Source organism: Ambystoma mexicanum, chromosome 10, assembly GCF_040938575.1.
Source record: "Ambystoma mexicanum isolate Mex_15411 chromosome 10, UKY_AmexF1_1, whole genome shotgun sequence".
Classification (NCBI taxonomy): Eukaryota; Metazoa; Chordata; class Amphibia; order Caudata; family Ambystomatidae; genus Ambystoma; species Ambystoma mexicanum.
In genome coordinates this window covers 1,294,107,061-1,294,132,885 of record NC_090932.1, presented here as the reverse complement: position 1 = coordinate 1,294,132,885, position 25,825 = coordinate 1,294,107,061, and the positions used below count along the sequence as shown (strand labels likewise).

Here is a 25,825-nt window from a genome sequence, read left to right as displayed (position 1 = left end):
GGTGGCTGCTGCACAGATATAATTTATCGATACCCCTTTTTGAAAAGCAGAAGGCATAGCCATGCCCCTTTTGGAGTGAGCTCTCAGGCCTTTTTTGGGGGATCTTTTCCTTCAAGCCTTTAGCATTCTGTAATGCATAGTATAATCCATCTGGATAATGTTTGCTTTGTATAAAAGAGTTGGTCATCTTTATGTATTTTACCATACGTGAAATGTAAAAACTAAGTGCCCTTTTGGATTTAGCCTGTGTAGCCTTTCCTCCTCCTTGCCAGGATGTGGAGGTAGATAAAATGTTGGCAAAACAGTCTTCTGAGAGATGTGAAAATCCGACACAATTTTCGGAAGAAATGTACGCGATAAGGCCTGTAAATCACTCATCACGCGGGCTGACGTTAAAGCGACTAATAAGATGGTCTTAAAAGTCAGCAGTCTCAATGGACACGAACAGAGCGGCTCAAACGGAGCACACAACAGAAATGTTAATACAAAATTCAGATCCCAAACTGGAACTTGAAATGGTGTAGGGGTAAAAAATTTGGGAGCCCCTTTAGAAATTGTTTAACCAATGGCATTTTGAAATATGACACCTCCTCTGACGTGCGCTTGAAGATTGAAAGTGCTGACAAGTACTCTTTGATGGTTCCATTCTGGAGCCCAAGATTTGCCAGGTGTAATAAGAAAGACAACACCATTAGTAGATTGCACTGAAAAGAGTCCACATTAATTTCCCTACACCAGCTGCAGAATTTGTTCCAACAGAATTGGTACAAGGATTTCATTGCTGGCCTTCTGGCCAAAAGCAAAATCTCCATTACATCATCCGGGAGCTCCCAATCCTTATATCTCAACCTCTCAGAAACCATGTGCGAAGGTTGAGTGTCTTGACCTATGCATGGAGAACCTGACCCTCCTCTCACAAGGAAGACGCATTGGAGGGCAGATGAACATGTCTAGAAGGTCCGGCTACCACGTCCTCCTGGCCCAATTTGGAGCAATTAGGCTCATGAATTTCCTGAACTTTCTCAACCTCCTGATTACTTGAGAAATGATGGGGACTGGAGAAAACACGTATAGGAGTGGAAACTCCCAGTGTCCTACGAACATGTTCCCTAGAGCTCTTCTTGGGGGAAATTCCCTTGAGCGGAACATTTCGTACTTCCTGTTGATACTGGTTGCAAACAGATCCCCCTGAGGGATAGTGCACAGGGATAGGCAAACAAGATGTTTGAGCTTCTAATAAAGAAAGAAGCACAATACTCACCTTCGGCCTTGTCATGCAGTTGAGGGATGTTTGTTTTTTTAATCCATACACCCATACATCTGAGCACTCTTCTGATTTTAATGGTGTATGTTGGGTTGATACAGTATTGGATTTCTGTTTTTATTTTAATGTGATTTCTGACAGATTAACAATTTAAATTGACAACACACCGTCAAGATATTGCTTCTGGTGTGTTAAGGAATGCATACTGGATGGCACAATGCAAACTGAAAGAAGATACATTAAAAAAAGAGGAAAGTCCATCAAAAAATAAAAATAGGCATCTTGAAAAAAGTGCATAAAGAAAATCTTACCTCGCTAAAACACTTCACCTTAAGAGTGAAAAAAGACTGAAATTATGTTAGAAAAGATGCCTCAAACGTTTCAAAAGTTCTGTTTTGATAGCAGATGAAGCCAAACCATTAGTACTACTGGAGGCCTGTATCTGCATGTGACCCTACACAGGATTTCATGCCGAGGAGAGAACATTTTAATTTTCAGTTTCAGATCCGCTTGGAAATACAAATATTTTCTTACCATCGAGGTAACGTGTTCCATAGGAGCTCTCAGGAAAGAGACCACGTAGATATGTTACACAGGATATAGAAATAGCAAAAAGTCTCTTTACCAGCACCAGAGAATCTTCTCCACAGGAAATTTTATCGGGAAATAGTACCATTCCCTGAAAAAAAGGAAACATTTACTAAAAATATGCAGTTCTGTGAAAACAGTACACAAAAAGATCAAAATATTATATGAAACTCAGCCTAAACCTAAAACACAAGACCACAGACCACCACCACAATCACAAATGGCAGTGCAGAAGACAGCCAACACAGACACAGAACCATTTACACACACAAGCACTCTTTGTAGAGCAATGGTATGATCATTTAATAAAGGCATAATTAAAGATACAGTATTTGATGAGAATAAATGAGTCACCGGAAACGTTTGGTCTCCAGAGTTGGTATCTTTCATTTGAACTGGTCACATGTTTTTATAAATCTGCTGAATCTGCCAACTCACCAATACCCTGTGCACTATTTTGGGCCCAAATTATATCAAATAAACGCTTGACAGAGCCTTGTCATTTAAGTAGTGGCGCAAGGGGTTTGAAGCACCTGCACCTTCATGTGATGGCCCCAGACACAATTGCACTGGAACGGGGTTGGGGAGAGGAGAGAGATGAAGGTGTTCTTTCAGCCAATTAAGCACCCGTCCTTCTCTCTAACAGCACTGGATATGGGGTTGAGCCCCTACCTACTGTAACCTTGTTAGATTGGTGACCAGGGTTCAAACTTGGACAACCCCTCAATCCACTGGGTTCCAGGTTTCGAGCCACTCCACTGTTGTTAATTTGAAAGAGCAGAATAAACAATCTATTTCACAACTTTGTTATAATTTGTTCATTGTTTAATTTTATCCCAAGCTTTATGCACTATTTATTTTTTTGTGTATTCCCTGCAGATTTTACAGTACATATTGCTATTAGTGCATTTATTATTTCTTGTTTTTATGAGATGCAGGCTCACATATGCATGTCTGTTTTTACCATCAGAGAGTTCATGGGATATGTTGTATGTACCACACACTACACACGCATCCAGAGGTTGCCTGCTTTATTTCAATGAAACCCTTCCTCCAGGGTCAAGTAGATAAAATTCAACTGCACCGATCTCCCACATCAAGAGCAACAGATTCTATGGCAACCAACAGACTATGCCATGGAAGCTTGCCTCCTTCATTCATATCGGAGTTGGGACGTCAGAAGCCACCCATGAAGTAGAAAAGACCTAGGAGGAGGGGAAAGTGCAGTACTGTGGAATGGTACACTGTAATAGTCATGGTTTACAAAAAAACAGTGGCATTTGCACCGACTGAGCTCTATCAGCGATGATGGAGGAGCAAGTTGCAGCTACCGTACTGAAGGGTTATAAGTCTTTTTATAGACAACCTAGTGGTTGGCCTTTCTACTTCACCACAAATGCTCGTTCCCCCACCCTCCATCTGCTTGCCCCCTATTACTGCCTAAAAGCAGTTGCAACTAATAAACCCTCTTTACTTAAACTAATCCCTACACCTCCCCTTATGCACCTTTCCCTCTCCCCAATACCCTCCTTGTTCTCATCCTTCCACACGCTGCCCCTCTTTCTTTCCTGCCCATCACTCCACCCCAACTCAGTCACCCACTGTGGTATTTTATGGAAAGGCCCCAGAGGTGTCCTGACGTCACAATGTCAGGATGCAATGCATACTTGCCAACCTTACCGATTTAGGCGGTAGGATACCGCTTTTTAAGCAGTCGTACCACCTACCGACTTTCCTGACAGCACTACGGATTTTCAGGCCTGTCTGCCTGAGGCCCAGAGTCAGAGCACTGCAGCATCCAAGGGGCGTGTTTATGGCCCATCTCATAATTTTGATTTATTATGAGATGGGCCATAACCTGAGTGCCTGGCCAGGCCTGCGTGAAACAGACACACCAACTCTGCCCTGTGCACCCCTGGTCTAGTGTCAGAGCGCACAAATAACGAACTTGCCTGAAGGGGCACCGGGCACCAGCAGCTCCATGCACCCACAAGCCTGAGCCTGTAAGAATTCCCCTTGCTTTGTTTTGCTAGCCTTTACGCCTCAGTTGTTTTGGAGGCTCATTCAGGTAAATGGCGTCCTCATTTAAAAATGACCCAGCCCCATGTTGGGCAGCTAAATCCTTCTGGCAAAGTACCATACCTTTGTATTTGGTTATTTATAACGCGCTTACCCAGAGGTTTCTAAGCACGGACCCGATTCAAAACTGTGTTGCTCCGGCAGGATAACAAATCGGTCTCTTTAGGATGTGCCGCTTAAGCCTGTCTGAGATAACCTGGGCAGGTGCCAAACTGTCATTTTGAGTGAAGCGTGCTACGCTCAATTGCATCTGTGCAGCTGTCAAGGGGGGAGTGGAGAGATCACTTTGGACTGGGCAACACGAACACGTTGCTTTAAGCCTTGCATTACCAAGACATCTGTGCTCTTAGCCTTCTGAACATGTTTGTGGGAAGGCTCCTAAAAAGACTGGTGCAGTATTCCAGACTGGAATTATGCATTCGTCCTCTGTAGGGGGAAAGGATGCATGTTTTGATATGAATGTAGGACTGGTGTGTGGGATATTTACCCATGACAATGCACCATACTACACCCCTGTTAGGCAGAATCCAGTGCAGTTCCCTTAGGGAGCACTACACCAGATTAGGACTACAGGTGAGAGCAATAAATCCCCTTTGGTATCAGTCTGTACCACAAAGATTTAGTTGGTAGCTGTGTCAGAGCAGTATTCAGGGTTTACACAATAGGTCTATTAGACTAAGGCACAAGGAAACACCGACCAAAGCTTTGTAGTTAAAAAGTAGATATATATTTATTTTATACACTACTAATCAAACACATGTATCACAAGTATCAAGCAAGTTAAATTAAGTCAAGGAAAAATATACACACATATATACAGCAAAACTGCACAATGAAAACTACACACAAGGGATCCTCTAACAATTCCTCACAAGGGAGGGAAAACACAAGTTATTCAGAAATAGATTCGTATACACCCTATCAACACTTCCCATCAGTTTTGACCCAGTTCAGCAAGACAGTGCATCAAGATAAGCAATACTTAGAATGAAAACTAAGCAAAATGGCATTTCACAATGAGTATGCAGTGGGAAGGAAGAGTAGTTATAAGAAAGGGGTGCACCGCACAGTTCGAATGGAGAATCAATCTCGAGAAGGCAGATCTAACAGATGTGCCCAGAGTCAGTAGGCCTGTGCCAGAGTTAGTGGTACAGGGCAAGGGCCCAGGAGCAAAAATGTTCTTGTAGCTGCAGTCAAGTCTTTGGTTAACGATATTTGAAAAGGTGGTTGCAAAGGGTTAAAAGACAATTTTAAGAGAGAGGGGCGGCCAACCCAACAGGTAGGTAAAGGATTTAAAACACCTTTAGCACTACCGTGAAGAAAGGGCAGCCTGGCAGAACAATGTACCTTAAATGAAGAAGTGGCTCCTGCGGAAGCGGTTGTTCCTGGTAGTTTCTGCAGTTCCGGTGATCCAGCAGAGGAAGAGAGGCTCTCATCGTGGAGGAAGGTTAGAGTTACTGCACTACCCAGGGATGAAACCAGCCGTGGTGCTGCCCGACAAATAAAAGGTACGCTCCTTTAAATCGTGGTCCAGGGGGACTGGTGCCTGGCTATCCGGCCTCTGAGTACTGGTACGGGAGAATCGACCAACGCAGGTCCGGGAAGGCGATTGGCAAACTGGTTGGCCCCAGCAGCTCAAGGGAAGAAGGCTCTTGCAGGTGAAGATCTTCTCTCGTTGTGTGGAGAAAAGTGGTGAGATGCTGCAGCAGGGCTTCACCGGTGGTTCAGTCGTTGCAGATGTCTTTGGCTTCTCTCCTGTTCGGCTTCTTAGTTCCAGTGGCGACGTCTTGCTCTTCCAGTCCTGAGGACCCTGCTTTTATGCAAAAAGATCCCCATTCATACAGCCTAGCTGTCACTCACACAGTGGAGTGGTCATCTTGGCGGGAGACCCTCCAGCCTATCAGGATAGAGAGCGACGTGGGTTGCTGAGGCAACCCTGTCAAGGGGTCCTACTCCCCCTCCCACACAATGGACCCACCCCAGACTCAGTGGAGCCAAAAGGAGGGCTTCTTGGAGGAAGCCTGCCAAACGGACGAACAAAGGATCCCCGACCTGGGTTTGGATTGTAGAGAAAGACACGAGAAAGAAGTTATATTAAAGTTCTGGCAAATAAAACCGACTGGAGCAAAGTTCATATTAAAATGCACCGGCGGTATCTTAGAGGCTGTCAGAAAATGTGGTAGCCTCGAACAATGGGAAAATCCCATAGAGAAATATTTGCGGTCGAATATTTATGGTAGTAACCACTGCCACCAGCCATAAACTTTTGAGAGAGGTACTGTAGGGTACACTCTCGAAAATGAACATAGGGGAAAAACTATTAACCCCTTCCAGTACCTCCATAGTAAGATGGGTTGTACTGGTTTAGTTCATAGGATTTGACTAGTAAAGTCAATGGGGATTTTAAATGCCCTGGGAGACAGCAGTCAGTGACAGGGTATGGAGTCTATGTTTGGGGGTCGCTACGACACCCCTGTGTCACTGCACGGAGGGTGCTGTGTTACATATGTGAATAAAGATGGTTCCTATGGGGTTGAGAATGATCCCATAGGCATTAAACACAAAAATAGCCTAGAACACACTTAGCAAAAATGCCCAAGAGTGGAAAAAAGAGTCTCACTCTTAGCAGGTAAAAAGAAACAAACCCTTCAAATCCAGCAAAGCTGCTGGGGGGCTCTATAGGTAAGGGAAATTGGCCATAAAATGAGAATTCTCCCTAACAACACCTTTGCCAATGGGGAAAGAAAACTGCTATAAATGGAGGCAATAACCCTGTGCGTGCCAAATCTGCAAGACTGCGCATGGTTCAAGAACCACAAAAGAGCTGCACACCCTGCCAAGCAGGCAAAGTTGGTGTAAAAACAGGAGTCACCTGACACCTGTCACAAGGCCACAGAAGGGCTAAAAATCCAGAAATGCCCTTAATTACAGCTCTCTATATCTTTTAAATAAAAGATTGTAGGTGAATCTTACAGTAACCCAGTGGAAGTAACTGCTAAATTATGATTGGGCAGTGCATGGCCTGGGAAAGTTGACATCTCAGCTTGACACTCCCTTGAAAACAGGAAGCCTAATGGTTCCCGCATAATGACAACAAGCAGCACAATGGGACCTCAGTAGACTTTTGTCTGGGGCTGAGCCAAGAACAATGGCAAGCTGCCCAACTGATCTCTAAAGGGGAGCTTCCCTCCAGAAAGGGGCCACACCTCCCTGATCAAAGGACTGGACAGCTGCTGCCCGGGAAGGGGAGGTTACAAAGGAGAAGTTTGATGTTAAATCCTTATTTATGATTAAAGTTTAAAACTCTTTAACTGAGCAACCTAAAGAGGCATAAATCTGAAAATTGGTAGACATTAACCTAATTTCAGGCTCTTGATTTGAAGACATTGATGAAACTTGTACCATTTAAGGCACCAAAGTTATGAAAAAGTCTCATGATAGCAGAACGATTAATGTTGCAAAACCAAGATTGTATGTACATGGTCCACTGATAAGCGCCCAGAGAAATACCTGATTAGAAATGATTAATCCAAACTGTTATGGTTAATATTGATAAAAATCCGTAGAATGAGAAAGACAGCTCGCACAGAGATGGGGATTGAATGTGAATATAGAAAATAAAATATGAAATGTGCGTGTCCGATTTTATTAGGGTGTCATGATGCCTACCCCCAAGGAGCCTGACCGGGCCCAGAAACCCAGAGGCAGACATCATGTTCCAGAGGGAAGTCCCAGCGGCCCCAGGTAGGGGCCCTTTGGACTCAGTCCTGGCGCCTTTGGCGCCAGGCTCATGTTGGACAACAGTCCAGGCGCCATAGGCGCCAGGCTCATAAAGGATGACTTTGTGTTAAGAAGTGCTTGGTGTGAACTTACCTGATTCAGACCGTGCTGCAACATCCAGGCCACCTAGAGGCCTGAATGGGACTATTTTACCTATGGGACTACTTTACCACACGGGTGTGGCCGGAGGAAGAATACATACCTTAGAGGAAGAATACTTACCTGGAACTACTTTGAAGGCTATTTATGCCACACCCAAGCAGCAACTCACGCTTCGCGTTGTTCTGCACCTAGCAGCTGGACGCTCACCGTGTCTGCTCCTGCATCCGGACTCCAGCCACGCCCGACAGCATCCTGGAACACCTGTAAAGGGAGAAGAGAGGAGAACAGGAGAAAGAAGAGACATTACCTGCTTATTCCACATTCCAGAGTCATCTCGCCGACGATCTTAAAGGGAAGACATTCATTTTTAAAAGCACATCGCATAGCTCGCTGCAGCGCAGCATTCCACTCACCGTTACTAGGCGCCTTCTTGCCCATCAGCGACCATCTGGATCTTCCGCCGCATTTCAGCGCCTAAAGGAGAAAAAGACAAGAACAAAGGTGAGCTAGGGAAGAGAATAAGAAAGGCTTAATTTCCACCATAAGACTTACCTGTTGGGTCAATCCCTCTTCACTTCGGGTCGGCGCCGTTTCTTCGGCATTTCCGAACCCCATCCCCTAATGGGAAAAAGACATTAGCATTAGTGAGCGAATGCAAGGACATTAGCGGAACGCTCATCAAAGACTTACCTGATATTTATTGGGACATCTCTTCTCACTTCGGGTCGGCGCCGTATCTTCGGCATTTCCGAACCCCGGCCCCTAAGGGGAAAAAGACACAAGCATTAGTGCATTAATGCAAGAACACTAGAGGAACCACTCATCAAAAACTCACCAGAATGTTCCTTCGACGGATCCATTCTCTAACTCGGAATCTTCATTCAGCACCTGAAATAGAGAAAACAGACAATGGTTATTTAAAGCTTGAACTTGCAACAGAATTCTTACGATACCTTACCGGAAAAGTCAAGCGAACTTGAACTCTCACCAATCCGAGATCCAGTGAAGTAACTGGATAACAACGCGCCCCTGCATCAGAGGCAGGATGGAGAGCTCGTCCTTTATGACCCTAAGGTGAGACTTCACGGGGAATCGCAGAAGGGTTTCGTGGAGGTTGAGAAGGGGAGTGGGAGGCCTACGCATTATCCCGCAGATTGTTAATACTCCCTTTTCACACGCAGAAGGATATTTCTATGAGCCAGACAAGCCAGATTTGGGGGTCCGGTCCATTCCATCTTCTGAGTCCTGCGCATCACCCTAGAAGAGGCCACAGCAATCCTAACCAGGCCAGCGCCTCCGTGGGAGTCAGGTGAGCGTTACAGAACGCAAAGCCTACCTACAATTTCCTACCCGGGCGCTATGGATACTTCCGAGACAGACCAGCTGGCCCAACTTTTGGGGGAATTACGGGCAGAAGTACATTCCGCCCGCCAGGAGACTAACGCTCTCAGGAGAGAACTGATCCTATCCAAGGAACGAACTGATGACCTGGCCAAACAGCTGTTGCAAGGTCAGGCAGGACAAACTCCGTTACCTGGTTCCTGGGGTAATCCCACTCCTGTGGTTTCGAATAACCTGGTACAAATCAATCTACCTGGAAATATGTCACTGGCCCCGCCTGATTGCTTTGCTGGGGACCCCAAGAAATATGCCGTTTTCATGAACCAATGTCGCTTACACTTTCTATGCAGACCTGGGGCCTTCCCTAATGACCAAGCCAAGGTAGCTTTTGTATTATCTTATCTCAGCGGCTGTGCTGCCGATTGGTCAGTTCCTTTGGTAAGTCAAGATGACCCAATTCTCCAGGATTTTCAAGGCTTCCAAGCAAGCATGGAAAGATTATTTGCTCGACACTCCCAGGGACAGGCCCTGGACAACGAACTGCTATCCTTACGACAAAGTAACCAGGATCTCTTATCCTACATCGCCACCTTTAATAGGTTGATTGTGGAAACAGGGTGGCCAGAAAATAAAAGGATCACATTATTTCATCGAGGCCTGCGCGGAGAACTTAAAGACGTTCTAGCTCAAATTGTAAATCCGCCCCAAGCCTGCGCGGAATACATAGACTTAGTGGTCCAACTTGATCACAGACTTCAGAATAGAAAAGCAGATCGGTCTAAGTTTGAAACCCGAGTGTTGATCAAAACTCACGCTAACCCCAAGGGTACCGGCGTTTCAGAACCTATGCAAATCGGTGGAGTTAAAGGACCGTTAACTCAGAAGGAACGAGAAAGAAGGCGGCAGAAGCAATTATGTCTTTATTGCGGGGCTTCTGGCCACTTTTTACGAGATTGTCTGGTAAAACCACCCAAGAACGTGGTTGGAGCCACTGACAACAATCTAACGGAACCTGATTCGGGAAACGACCAAGCCCGACAAGCGTAGAGGTCCGCTTGCCGAGCTTGAAAACAAACTCTTTAACCTCACATTTCATCATGCCAATGGTCCTCGTGGATCCGAGACAGCCTCGGCGGTTGCATGCTATAAAGGCATACATCGACAGTGGAGCTATCGGAAACTATGTTGATCGTGAATTGGCCTCCAGGATTAATCTCCCTCTCCGTCTGAAAACCAACAAGGATGTCATTACCACAGTTGATGGAACCGAAATTGCCTCAGGGCCGGTAACACATTCTACTACAGAAATGACACTAGTGGGTCAGGATGGACATCGGGAAGCTATTGTGTTTGACGTAATCAAGCCCCCACAGTTTCAAGTAATTCTAGGAATTCCTTGGTTAGAAACACATAATCCTCGAATTGACTGGCGAGCAAAGAGAATAACCTTTCCTGATTGTACACAAACTTGCTATCCAAGAAATCCAAACATGGGCCTGGCCACAGTAACCTCCGCCACAATAACACTGCCCCTGAGTACCAAGAATTCCAAGACGTTTTCCAAAAAGAGCAGGCCAACACGTTACCTCCCCACCGGTCGTACGATTGTCAAATCGATCTGGTACCCAATGCTCAACTGCCTTGTAGTAGGATCTATGCCCTTACTGAACCTGAGAATCTTCATTTGCGACAGTATTTAGATCAGTACCTTGCCAATGGTTTTATTCGCCCGTCAAAGTATCCTGTTTCCTCAGCTCTGTTCTTCGTGCCGAAAAAAGAAGGCGACCTTAGAACTTGTATTGACTACCGCGCCCTAAATCAAATAACGATTAAGAATCGTTATCCTCTGCCCCTGATCCCTGAACTTCTCGACCAGGTAAAAGATGCTTGTATATACACCAAGTTAGATCTTCGGGGAGCTTATCACCTGGTGCGTGTAAAAGAAGGCGACGAATGGAAGACTGCTTTCCGCACCAAATATGGACTCTTCGAATACCAGGTGATGCCTTTCGGATTGTGCAACGCACCTGCTGCCTTTCAATACTTTATGAATGATGTTCTTCGGGAACTTATCGATGTTTGTGTCATCGTATATATCGACGACATTCTGGTGTACTCCTCTTCGGAATCCGATCACAGAAAACATGTCAAGGCAGTTCTTGAGAAATTGCACCAGCACAAACTGTTTTCAAAACTCGAAAAATGTGTTTTTCATGCCACAGAAGTCGAGTTTCTTGGATTCATCCTGACACCAAGGGGAGTCCGAATGGACTCACAAAAAGTGGACGCCATCCTCAAATGGCCATCTCCTAGCTCTGTGAAGGGTGTTCAGAGCATGCTTGGTTTTGCCAATTTTTATCGAAGATTTATCCCAGAATTTTCTCGGGTGGTTCAACCCATCACTGCACTCTTACGGAAAAATAAACGCTTCGAATGGACTAATGAGGCAGAACAGGCCTTTCAAGAACTAAAAACTAAATTCACCTCCGCACCTGTACTGAAACATCCGCGCCCAGATCTCCCTTACATTGTTGAAACCGACGCATCCAGCTTAGCCATGGGAGCTGTCCTGTCTCAAAGGGATCCTGTAACTAACCAATTGCACCCTGTAGCCTTTTGGTCCAGAAAATTCTCGGCTCCTGAAGTTAATTATGCAATCACCGACAAGGAGTTATTAGCTATTAAGTCCGCCTTCAAGGCTTGGCGTCATTACCTTCTCGGCGCAAGACACACCATCACAGTGATTACAGATCACAGAAATTTGCAATATTTAAAAACGGCCAAAGCTCAATCATCACGTCAACTCCGATGTGCTTTATTCTTTGCGGAGTTTGATTTTGTAATCACATACCGCCCTGGCTGCAAGAATGGCAAAGCGGACGCTTTATCCCGGATTGGGATGGGAGAAACAAATTCAAGCTTAGAACCAGTACCGATTATACCTGAACAGAGAATTTTGGGGTTGACCTCTTTACAAACTATTGAGGACATTAAAACTAGAGTTAAACAACTTTTAGACCCTACAGCCTTGCAAGAATGGAGTCAAAAGGGTTCACACTTTTCCGTCAATAATGATCTACCCTACTTCCAGGGGCGATTATTTCTGCCTCATAAGGAATTGCAAGAACTCGTTATTGCCTATTATCATGATACATTAATGGAAGGACATCCTGGTATTGCTAAAACTGAAGAAAAGATCAAAAGGCAATTCTGGTGGCCCTCCTGACGAAAGGATATAAAATCCTTTGTGATGTCCTGTGGAGTTTGCGCCCAAAATAAAGGTCAAAAGAAAAGACCAGGCGGCCTTTTACAACCCTTGGACATCCCACCGGCACCTTGGCACACCTTGTCGCTGGACTTTATTACAGACCTCCTCCTTGCTATGGATACAACACTATCCTGGTGATTTTGGACCTCTTCTCCAAAATGGCCCATTTTATCCCATTAAAGGGGTTATCTTCAGCCTCCATCCTGGCCAAGGAATTTCTTGAGAATGTCGTTCGTTTACATGGTTTTCCATCCATAGTGGTCTCTGATCGAGGAAGCCAATTTATTTCCCATTTTTGGAGAAAGTGTTGTCAACTGGCACAAATCGATGTACGACTATCCACTAGTCACCATCCCCAGACCGATGGTCAAACCGAGAGAACAAACCAGACCCTTGAACAGTATCTTCGGTGTATGTTGCACCAATCTGAATGTAATTGGAAAGACATTCTTTGGATCGCAGAATATGCATATAACAATTCTGTACATTCTGGAACGGGACAAACCCCTTTTTATACCTTATATGGCCATCACCCCCGAACCTCTGAACTTGACTCCCCTCAAAGTCTTGAAATGCCCGCTGTAGATCATTTGCATGCCACGATAACTCGAGCCTTCAAAGAAGCAACGACTCATTTACAGCAAGCCAAGAAAAAGTACAAAGAAAATGCTGATTTACATCGTAGAGAAGCACCGCCGTACAAAATAGGGGACCAAGTCTGGCTAGCGACTAGACATTTACCACTCAAAGGACCGCAAACTTTCAATCCAAGATATGTAGGGCCCTACCCAATCAAAGCTATAATCAACCCGGTGTCCTTCAAACTCGATCTACCAGCTAACATGCAAATCCATCCTGTTTTTCACGTATCACTGTTGAAACCAGTACAACCTGGAACCAGACTAATTAAACCACCACAACCAATTCAAGTAGATGGGGAGCTGGAATTCGAAGTTAAAGACATATTAGATTCCAAGGTGTCAAAGTCAAAACTCTTCTATTTAATTGATTGGAAAGGATATGGGCCTCAGGAAAGGTCTTGGGAACCAAGCGACCAGGTACATGCACCTCGGTTAATACAGAAATTCCACCGGAAATTCCCAAACAAACCGAAACCTCCGGAGAGAACAACCTTGGGAGGGGCCTTGGGAGGAGGTACTGTCATGATGCCTACCCCCAAAGAGCCAGACCGGGCCCAGCAACCCCAGAGGCAGACATCATGTTCCTGAGGGAAGTTCCAGCGGCCCCAGGTAGGGGCCCTTTGGACTCAGTCCTGGCGCCTTTGGCGCCAGGCTCATGTTGGACAACAGTCCAGGCGCCATAGACGCCAGGCTCATAAAGGATGACTTTGTGTTAAGAAGTGATTGGTGTGAACTTACCTGATGCAGACCGTGCTGCAACATCCAGGCCACCTAGAGGCCTGAATGGGACTATTTTACCTATGGGACTACTTTACCACACGGGTGTGGCCGGAGGAAGAATACATACCTTAGAGGAAGAATACATACCTGGAACTACTTTGAAGGCTATTTAAGCCACGCCCAAGCAGCAACTCACGCTTCGCGTTGTTCTGCACCTAGCAGCTGGACGCTCACCGTGTCTGCTCCTGCATCCGGACTCCAGCCACGCCCGACAGCATCCTGGAACACCTGTAAAGGGAGAAGAGAGGAGAACAGGAGAAAGAAGAGACATTAACTGCTTAATCCACATTCCAGAGTCATCTCGCCGATGATCCTAAAGGGAAGACATTCATTTTTAAAAGCACATCGCATAGCTCGCTGCAGCGCAGCATTCCACTCACCTTTACTAGACGCCTTCTTGCCCATCAGCGACCATCTGGATCTTCCGCCGCATTTCAGCGCCTAAAGAAGAAAAAGACAAGAACAAAGGTGAGCTAGGGAAGAGAATAAGAAAGGCTTAATTTCCACCATAAGACTTACCTGTTGGGTCAATCCCTCTTCACTTCGGGTCGGTGCCGTTTCTTCGGCATTTCCGAACCCCGGCCCCTAAGGGGAAAAAGACATTAGCATTAGTGAGCGAATGCAAGGACATTAGCGGAACGCTCATCAAAGACTTACCTGATATTTATTGGGACATCTCTTCTCACTTTGGGTCGGCGCCGTATCTTCGGCATTTCCGAACCCCGGCCCCCAAGGGGAAAAAGACACAAGCATTAGTGCATTAATGCAAGAACACTAGAGGAACCACTCATCAAAAAATCACAAGAATTTTCCTTCGACGGATCCATTCCCTAACTCGGAATCTTCATTCAGCACCTGAAATAGAGAAAACAGACAATGGTTATTTAAAGCTTGAACTTGCAACAGAATTCTTACGATACCTTACCGGAAAAGTCAAGCGAACTTGAACTCTCACCAATCCGAGATCCAGTGAAGTAACTGGATAACAATGCGACCCTGCATCAGAAGCAGGATGGAGAGCTCGTCCTTTCAGACCCTAAGGTGAGACTTCACGGGGAATCGCAGAAGGGTTTTGTGGAGGGTGAGAAGGGGAGTGGGAGGCCTACGCATTATCCCGCAGATTGTTAATACTCCCTTTTCACACGCAGAAGGATATTTCTACGAGCCAGACAAGCCAGATTTGGGGGTCCGGTCCATTCCATCTTCCGAGTCCTGCGCATCACCCTAGAAGAGACCACAGCAATCCAAACCAGGCCAGCGCCTCCGTAGGAGTCAGGTGAGCGTTACATAGGGTACATAATGTTGTACATTGGTGCAAAAGTTATGTTTTGATAAAATTCAATGTGGGAGTTCCTAAATCGCATCATAAAGATGACAGCTCTGTTCAGACCGCCAGCCAGGACAAAGCATGTGCCTGCAGCCACTCACAGCCGTGGGGGTGTGTTTTTGAACTTCTGCCCACACCATAAACTGGGGAATGGCATTTGACAGTATGAATATAGGAACGTCACAACACATAAGACACACGGCTTCCAGAACCCATCCAGATGTCCACGCAGCACCTTGTTCCAGAACTCTTCATCTTGTAACTGACTCCAGAATTCTTTGAAGATCCAGATTTCTTTGCAGAATCCAGACTTTAGCACTGCTGAACTCTTGCTAGCTAGACCCAATTTCAAACATCCCAAACTTAAAAGAATAATTCTGATTCAGCTTGCCTTGCTACCATAGTCATTAATATAGTGTAATAAAACGTATCTGTCATTTTTAAAACCGAATTCCTGTTCCATGTTTGTGACTATTTTGCAAAAACACCTCTCACTAAAACCTCTGTAACTTCTTCAGTTTTATAGATAGAAAAGAAATTGTGTACTGTTGTTTATATTATAGCTCATGCGTGTTAGGACCTGTTTAGTGTTGCTTTCCTCAGAATTTTTCTCAATTTAAGCATTTTTGCACCCTTTTGCATTATTTTACTAAGCAATTTTCACCTGTCAGTTTAAAAGTGTCATTTGCTAAAAACGGTTTTCTCTCTTGTTGGGGGAGGGAAGATTGCATCTAACTCCAGATCTTGTCTTTCACTTCTGAATACCTGCTGATTACTCACATTTGTGTAGGATTGCTCATTTGTACTTCAGTACTTTGCAGGGGAAACTATTAACTTAAATGCTATCTGTGCACAACACAAAACTCTTCTTTTTCCTGTGTTTTCTAGTCTGCATTATTATAAGTGAATTCAATTGCCTTGCTTATTTTCTGAATTGTATTGTCATCGTTAGGTGATTGCTGCCCCATATCTATATATATTAAACTTACGTCCGATGTGAATATTAAATAAATAAATAAATATTTACCTTTACAAATTAGCCTGATTCCTGGTTCAGTGTGACCTAGGGGGTATTTTGAGATGGGTGTAATATGAGTGGTATATCATTCGGAATATTGAACTTATAGACAAAAATAATTAAGGGTTTCATTGCGCACTACATGCTAGGCGAGACCTTGGTGTGTGCCTGATTGAAATCCCTTGCAGCTTTGGGGCTCTTGCCGTGATTTTGAATTTGAAATACCACCCGTGACAGTCTAACACAGCATACAAGCCTGCAGGGTACAGACACCTTGCTGGGTTGAGGTACTGTGCTACACTGTACAAGCACCTCTCAAAAGAAATACCCCCAAAATTGGGCCTGTTTGCAAAAGTAAATTAACCCTGAAATAAGTCAGAAGGAAATTGATATTTCTGAAATGGCTACCCCGAAATTAATATTGCTAGGGAACACTTCCTGCACAAACTGTTTGTCAGGGGTGAATGGCCCAAACAGGATGAACGGGTATGGCTACAGGAAATAAAACAACAAATCACTGCAATAGACATAGATACATGGCAGGACAAGGGTCCATTACACCAAGCGCTTAGCGAACTATACATGGCCCCAAAAATAAAAGAGGAGCAGTGTAAAATTGCCAAAATAGTAGCATACCTGTACCTCCACATAGGAATAAGACAGGAAAAGCATGCAGACAATATAGTTCTGGCAACGAAGCAAGGGGAAGCACTGCAGAAAATCCAAACTAATCTGGATTCTGCAGAGCAAAGGCTCCAGAAGAGCAGAGCCAAGAATCAGAAACAGAGGCTAAGCAGTATATTACCAAATTAAAGGAAGATCTGGCTCTCTTACAGCAAAAGAATATGGAACAAGGTACCAAATTACAGACACTGCAACATGAGTAACAGGAAAGAGTTGACTCTTTACAACAGAGTCAACAGAAACTAGCGCAACAATTAACTTGTGATAGAGTTTGTGCAGAACAGGTGGTCATCATACAGGACCAGATAGACAAATTACAAGAGGAAAACTAATTATTAAAGAAATCCACTCTCAAGAGAAATTTGATGAGGATCGTCAAAAATCTAGTGCATTTAAAAAACAGAGGGACGGCCTGGCTAAATAGAGGGGCACTCTAAGTTAGGAGAGGGACGCCTTAGGCCAGGAAGTCAGCCAATTAAAAACTAAGTTAGAAGAAAGAAAGCTGGCCCTTCAGGAGTTTAGTGAAGGTAAAACTGAATATGAGAAGCTACTAAAGCACACCAGGCGGGTGGAGGATGCGCTGGTAAAGAACACTCAGACCAATAATGACAAAACTCAGGAATTGAGTCTCCTGCAGCAAAAATTCGCCCAGTATATCCAATCCAGACAGGAAGCACAGAAAGACAATGAGGCTCTCTGTGAAAAGAATGATAGGCTCCACAAACAATAGCCATGCAAGAGCAAATCATTGAGACCAGTAAGGCCTTAATAGAGGAGTGTTAGGGAGAATTCTCTCTTTAGGCTGAATTTCCTAACCTAGTGAGTTCCCCAGCAGCTTTGCTGGATTCCTGGAGTTTGTTTTTTTCTCCTGCCAAGAGTGAGACTCTTTTTCTCCCACTCTTGGACATGTTTATGGTGTTCCTTTGACTGTTAATGTGTTTTATGGGCTATGGGGTCCTTTACTCCATAGGGTCTCGTGTTTTTACTATGTGTGTTACATAGCACCCTCCGTGCAGTAACACAGGGGTGTCATAGTGACACCCCACCATAGACTCCATACCCTGGGACTGACTACTGTCTCCCAGGGCATGTAAAGTCACCATTGGCTTTACTAGTCCCAAATTATTAACAGAACCCAGTACAAACCATCATATTGTGGACGTACTGGTCCGGGCAATTCGATTGCCCCGGGGTCTGTTAATCGAGGGGGCACGTCTCCGTCCCCCCTGATCGAGTTTTGGCTGGTGGCAGTGGAAACTACTTTTTATATTCGACCGCGAATATTTCCCTATGGGATTTTCGAGGCTACCAACTTTAATTATTTAATTCTCATAGCCTCGAACATACCGCTGGTTTATTTAATTATTATTAATTCGCCGGTTGGTATTTTTTGCCAGGACTCGATTCTAAAATGGCGTTTGTGTTCTCTTCTGTGACTCCAAACCAAGTCGAGCCTTTTGTTCCACTTTTTGGCGGGCTTCTCCACAGAAGCCTCCAAAAGTGGTGCCACTCTGACTGGGTACCACAGGGGGTGTGGGAGGGGGTTTAGGCACCCTGGACTGAGTTACCTTGGTAACTCAAGTCGCACTCTTGTGTGATTGGCCCAAGTGGTGAGCCGGCCGGCTCACCACTTAGCATGTTTGATTGACAGCTAGGTTGAGTGAATGAGGGTGTGCTGCATAAAAGCAGGGCTTTGGGGACTGGAACTTCGGAAGTCGCCACAGGACCTGAGAATCCGACGAGGGAGAAGCTGAGCCGACCTACCACGACGACACCACCGGTGGAGCCCTGCGGAACCGACTCACCACTTCCCGACGACAGAGAAGATCTCCCGGCTGGAGAGGCTTCTTCCCCTGACTGGTGGGCACAACCAGTTTTACCTTCTTTCTTCACACCCCAGACCGGTTTGTGGTCGAACTGCCCGTGCCAAGCACCCCGGCGGCCGGATAGCAGCTCACCACTGAACCGCGAATCAACGGACCACTCCTTGTACCTGAGAAACTCTGCGGCTGGTTTCTTCCCTGGCAGTGCAACAGACTCCTGTCTTCCTCCACGACGAGATCCTCTCTTCCCTCGGATGAAGCACCGACTTGCATCCGCTGCCAGGAACAACTGCCCCCGCTGGAGTATTCTCATCACTTAAGGTATCGTGTCCGCCAGGCCTCCCTTTCTAAAGATTGCTACAAGGTAATAATAACCCCTTAACCTTCTGGACTGGGCTGGCCGCCTTGACTCTCTAACTGGTCCCTTTCTTTGGTCCAACTCCTTTTTGAACCGTTACAAGACTTTTGTGCACTGCAACCATGTGACCTTGGACACATTTCGTTTGATCCTCTTAAAGTGGATCCGGCCTATTGAACTCTAACTTCACTGTTTTACTTTGCCTTCCTCTCTTGTTATGTTCTTGTAAAAGTGTTGGGATCTGTTGCAACTTATTCTCTGCTTTTCTCTCCCTTTTAAAAAAACGAACTATTAGAGTGCCATCTACGTTAAGCGCTCACCGCTGTCTGAAAATAAGTGGGGCTTTACTTAAGACGTGTCTCATATTCTTTTAAGGGAGTGTATATCTTTTTAGTGACTGTGTTTTTGAATTGCTTACTATTAGTGCCTGTGTGTTTTTCTAGATGTGGTTTTAAATAAATAATTATATCTCTTTTACACCAAGCCCTGGTCAGTGTTTACTTGTTCTACTGTGTTCTCTTGACCTATTGTGAATACTCTGTATACTGCCTAACTCTTCTTGAGGGAAGTCTGACTGCTCACCCACAGCTACCAAGTGAATCTGTGTGGTACAGACTGCTACCAAGTGGGTTTACTGCCAAACACCTGTAGTCTTAAATCTTTTGCAGTGGTCCCAGAGGGAACTGCACAGGGTTCTGCCTAACAAGGAGCAAGAGTTAGATTTTGGCACGTCACCAGGGAATAGGGGGTGAAAGAGATGAGGTAGGAAGGGACAGAAAAACCCCTGAGCATAATATCAGAACCCCCGTCATCAAGGACTTTAACCCCTTCAGTAGCATGGACTCTGCCGCCCTCATGTTCACTCGCTCATAAGAACCAAGGGCCACGGGGATGGTAGACTTCATTAGCACTAGCAACATGGGACTGACAGATCAGCACCTCCCAGAAATGGATGGGCGGGCATCGCTGTACAGATTCCCAACTGTTAGGGCTTGCCTCTCTGATTAGGAAGACTCCAGTAAGGCGAGAATCAGGGAACTGGATCCTCAAAAATACCGCCTACCAAAGGATCAGTCTGTAAAATTTGGTGGGGAACTTAATGAAACTAGGCCCACAAAGAGTATCTTAAAGACCTCCTCCCAGCACGGGCAGTAGGGGGGTACTCAGCCAATAATGGGAACAAGGGAGAGTCAGAAGGCTCTTCTGAGCACCACAGGTCTCAGGAAACTAGGCCCCCACATTCTGCAAGCCATTCCCAAGCTCGCAAATCAGGGAGAGCCTAGAGGATCAGATAGCCACCTCCTGTAGCAGAGCCTCTGAGTCAGAGGATGAGTGGACACGGGTGACTAAAACTAAAGGCCAACAAAATTAAGAGGGCCCTACTGAAAGATCCCCTGAAACAGATCAAGGCCATTAGAAGTGTCATAACTCCCTATCATAAAAATGCCATGTATTCAGTTTGGGAGCACCTCGAGTTATACGAGCAAATGATAGATACTTTCCATTTGAAAGATAGCCAGAGTTGCATTCAATATGTCAAATGGACATTTTCCCCTGAATACTCCAGCTTCTTTGCGGGGCTGGAGGATCAGAACCACTGAAGATGGTCCACCTATAGGGTGAACAACTTAAATAGGGAGGAAGCCCGGTATACGGTTGACTGGAATAGGTTAGCAACGTATACTCTGTCTAAGTCCGGGAGGACAAAGATCCGTGTTTAAAGAGGAGACAGAGCTATAATGTAGATGCCACACATATAAAGGACTCCCAGAGTAGGGGAACCACAAAGGGACCAGTCGTGGTTAAAATGATAAACATCAGATTTAATAGAATTAAGACCTCAAAAGTGATTAAATAGTGCGGTCCACAATACATACAATTCATAAACATTTTGACACAAAGCAAACAATCGTTACGTGACAAGCTAGGATTAGCTGATTGACAGTGTATCAAAACATGGACACACTCAACATCAGGCGGTACGTTTTACAAATAGTGCAACGTACCCTACAGTAATTAGAATTAGTATGTCAACAAATTGGTGACTCTGGTGACAGTACAGAGTATTAGCTCGACATGTTTCAGTTCCTACAGTTATTATGGAACATTCATCAGGAGGTATACAGGTGACCACGTAACCAAGACAACATTCAAAAGAAAAATAATGACATTTGAGGTATTCGTAGCATCTGCAGAGTAAAAGACAAAAAAAGCACAAAACATAAGCTTAAAATTAGCCATTATTGTTGCATGTTCAAAAAACATGAACCAAGGTATCTAAATAGAGGGGAATAAATACCTCCACTGATGCCTGTGGGTGCTCTCTACTCGAAAGGTAGTAGGCGGTGTAGGACCGAAGGTCGTCCCTACCTAGGATATAGAAAAAACATCCACATGAGCGCTGAGTAGTAGCTCACTACAAAAGCAGGATCTGTGCTTGGGCTTAGCATCTAGTGAGACTAGTGTAGCATGAAAAACCATATGAAGAGGAGTCTGGGTGAAGGAAGCCCAGTGCTGAGAGCCGAAACGAACTATCCACAGTGTGCCCCATATATTGCCAGAAGCTACGATAAAGTGGGTAACTAAAACCTAAAGAGGTTATTCGTGGCATAGTCTCTAGTCTCGTGCGACCCCAGTAACAAGATACCCCAGTGTGGAGGGATCTCAAAAACCGAGAGGCGAGGTGACCAAGGTATGTAGCTACACAGAACAGAGCGTACCGTCCATAGAAGGCGGCTAGTGACACTCAACAGTAAACAACTGATCATCAGGCAATACCTTTGATTTGGTAGTAAGAGCGTCGGTCGTGACCGAATCCAGCGGATGGCCCCAGGATATGATCCTGCTACCAGCGCTAATGCTGTGTAGTCCGTACGGAGAGCGCCGTCTGCTACGGAGGCAGCAATGCAGCAGGACAGGACGACCGATGCTCGAATGGTAGTCACGGAAATCCAGTAGTCCTACAACTATGTCGGGTGAGAAAAGAGATGCAGAGCAATGTGGTTCGACACAGCAGCCATCATGGCATGGCTCAAACCGAACAGGGAATTGATAATAAACCACTGGGAAAAGATAAGTACTGAAACAAGCTAACAAAGGAGACACAAAAGCTGTGACAATAGGATCGGTACTCCTCGTGTAGATCAGGAACCATATAAAACGTAAAAAAATTTTTTAAAATTGAAACGTAAAAAAGATATATTTACTCGCTAGAAGCAGTAAAGGAAAGCAATTAAATCGTCCTGCCGGCCTGTAGGGGGATAAAGGTAGACAGTATGCCTTACAGGTGTAAAAGACATAGTAGGGAGGACAGCGAGTGTCACGAACACAAGTTCCACTCTGCTAGACTACAAACCAAGTAGCACACAGAATACACAAACCGATGGTAAGGAATCAGGTGAGTGTGAGCGATTAGATGTTGTACCATTCAATAGAGTCATTAAGACCCCTGATGTCACTCTGCAGAGTATATATCATCTTTTGTTCCATATGAAGCAATTTTTTCTCCCGGGTGGCATAATTAGATCCTTTAAGTGATAACAGTATTGTCCATTTGAAATCCTCGTAATGATGCTTCAGAAGGTTGAAATGTTTCACCATGGGGGCATTTTCAGTTCTGTTCTTAAGACAGCTCCGGTGTTCCATGATACGAGTTTTGGCTTTGCGGGTTGTTTTCCCTACATAGTGCAGTCCACATTTACAAGTGATCAGGTACACCACAAATTCGGTGTTACAATTAGTCAGATTTTTCTGTGTCCAGAGCTTTGAGAGGCCAACATCTACATTTTTAGTTATAGAGGTCAGTTTACAAACCCCGCACGAGCCACAAGGATAGTGACCGGTAGGTTCAGGTAGACCCCATAGGGTGGTTAATCTGGGTTCCTGGGTAGAAATAGATTTAAGTTTGCTGTTGCTAACCCTGTTGCCTATCGTCGTGCTCCTTTTATAAGCAAAAATCGGCACTTTCATAGTAGGAGAGGTAGTTTGAAAGATTTTCCAATTCTTCTTGATGATGTTGCTGATATCAAAGCTCTGGTTAGAAAAGGTATTCACACACACAATACGATCATCTTTAGGTTAAACTGGTTTTGGTTCCAATAGTGCTTCTCGATTGTTGTTGAAAGCCCTTTTGGCTGATTTTTTCACCAATTTTTTAGGGTACCCTCTCTGTCTCAGTTTTTTCACGAGAATGTTAGCCTCAGCCTCGTATATTTCTTTAGTAGAACTATTCCTTTTAAGGCGTAGAAACTGGCCAAAGGAAAGGTTATCACGAAGATGTTTAATGTGATGGCTGGAGTAATCCAGAAGGGAATTTTTATCGGTGGGTTTATGATAAGGCTTAATTTTCAGGACTCCATTAGTTGCAAAAATGGTAAGGTCAAGAAAATTAGTGGACTCATTGCTAGACGTCATTGTGAACTGAAGGTGAGGATTTAGGTTGTTAAGCCAGTTGAAAAAATTGTTAGCTTCAGTCAGAGTGCCTCTCCATATGACCAAGATGTCGTCAATGTAACGACTCCACTTCACGATGTTGTTACTGTAGGGATTGAGGTTGCTATAGATGTTCCTTTTCTCAAAGGTCTCTACGTACAAGTTAGCAAACTTAAATCTATTTCTACCCAGGAACCCAGATTAACCACCCTATGGGGTCTACCTGAACCTACCGGTCACTATCCTTGTGGCTCGTGCGGGGTCCGTAAACTGACCTCTATAACTAAAAATGTAGATGTTGGCCTCTCAAAGCTCTGGACACAGAAAAATCTGACTAATTGTAACACCGAATTTGTGGTGTACCTGATCACTTGTAAATGTGGACTGCACTATGTAGGGAAAACAACCCGCAAAGCCAAAACTCGTATCATGGAACACCGGAGCTGTCTTAAGAACAGAACTGAAAATTCCCCCATGGTGAAACATTTCAACCTTCTGAAGCATCATTACGAGGATTTCAAATGGACAATACTGTTATCACTTAAAGGATCTAATTATGCCACCCGGGAGAAAAAATTGCTTCATATGGAACAAAAGATGATATATACTCTGCAGAGTGACATCAGGGGTCTTAATGACTCTATTGAATGGTACAACATCTAATCGCTCACACTCACCTGATTCCTTACCATCGGTTTGTGTATTCTGTGTGCTACTTAGTTTGTAGTCTAGCAGAGTGGAACTTGTGTTCGTGACACTCGCTGTCCTCCCTACTATGTCTTTTACACCTGTAAGGCATACTGTCTACCTTTATCCCCCTACAGGCCGGCAGGACGATTTAATTGCTTTCCTTTACTGCTTCTAGCGAGTAAATATATCTTTTTTACGTTTCAATTTACAAAAAAATGTTTACGTTTTATATGGTTCCTGATCTACACGAGGAGTACCGATCCTATTGTCACAGCTTTTGTGTCTCCTTTGTTAGCTTGTTTCAGTACTTATCTTTTCCCAGTGGTTTATTATCAATTCCCTGTTCGGTTTGAGCCATGCCATGATGGCTGCTGTGTCGAACCACATTGCTCTGCATCTCTTTTCTCACCCGACATAGTTGTAGGACTACTGGATTTCCGTGACTACCATTCGAGCATCGGTCGTCCTGTCCTGCTGCATTGCTGCCTCGGTAGCAGACGGCGCTCTCCGTACGGACTACACAGCATTAGCGCTGGTAGCAGGATCATATCCTGGGGCCATCCGCTGGATTCGGTCACGACCGACGCTCTTACTACCAAATCGAAGGTATTGCCTGATGATCAGTTGTTTACTGTTGAGTGTCACTAGCCGCCTTCTATGGACGGTACGCTCTGTTCTGTGTAGCTACATACCTTGGTCACCTCGCCTCTCGGTTTTTGAGATCCCTCCACACTGGGGTATCTTGTTACTGGGGTCGCACGAGACTAGAGACTATGCCACGAATAACCTCTTTAGGTTTTAGTTACCCACTTTATCGTAGCTTCTGGCAATATATGGGGCACACTGTGGATATTTCGTTTCGGCTCTCAGCACTGGGCTTCCTTCACCCAGACTCCTCTTCATATGGTTTTTCATGCTACACTAGTCTCACTAGTTGCTAAGCCCAAGCACAGATCCTGCTTTTGTAGTGAGCTACTACTCAGCGCTCATGTGGATGTTTTTTCTATATCCTAGGTAGGGACGACCTTCGGTCCTACACCGCCTACTACCTTTCGAGTAGAGAGCACCCACAGGCATCAGTGGAGGTATTTATTCCCCTCTATTTAGATACCTTGGTTCATGTATTTTGAACATGCAACAATAATGGCTAATTTTAAGCTTATGTTTTGCGCTTTTTTTGTCTTTTACTCTGCAGATGCTACGAATACCTCAAATGTCATTATTTTTCTTTTGAATGTTGTCTTGGTTACGTGGTCACCTGTATACCTCCTGATGAATGTTCCATAATAACTGTAGGAACTGAAACATGTCGAGCTAATACTCTGTACTGTCACCAGAGTCACCAATTTGTTGACATACTAATTCTAATTACTGTAGGGTACGTTGCACTATTTGTAAAACGTACCTCCTGATGTTGAGTGTGTCCATGTTTTGATACACTGTCAATCAGCTAATCCTAGCTTGTCACGTAACGATTGTTTGCTTTGTGTCAAAATGTTTATGAATTGTATGTATTGTGGACCGCACTATTTAATCACTTTTTAGGTCTTAATTCTATTAAATCTGATATTTATCATTTTAACCACGACTGGTCCCTTTGTGGTTCCACCTATAGGGTGGCCATCTTAAAACATTTTTCGGTACATAGGAA

At 44.7% G+C, this 25,825-nt stretch overlaps 1 long non-coding RNA gene across 1 annotated transcript in view; it reads right to left on the bottom strand.

Annotated features, from left to right (window-relative positions):
• Positions 1-1,804: 1,804 nt before the first annotated feature.
• The window catches only part of LOC138492255 (uncharacterized), a 503,275-nt gene continuing 479,254 nt past the window's right edge, over positions 1,805-25,825 (bottom strand). The window contains exon 3 of the long non-coding RNA XR_011276174.1: positions 1,805-1,943. This is a non-coding gene — a long non-coding RNA (uncharacterized lncRNA). The remainder of the gene's footprint in view (positions 1,944-25,825) is intronic.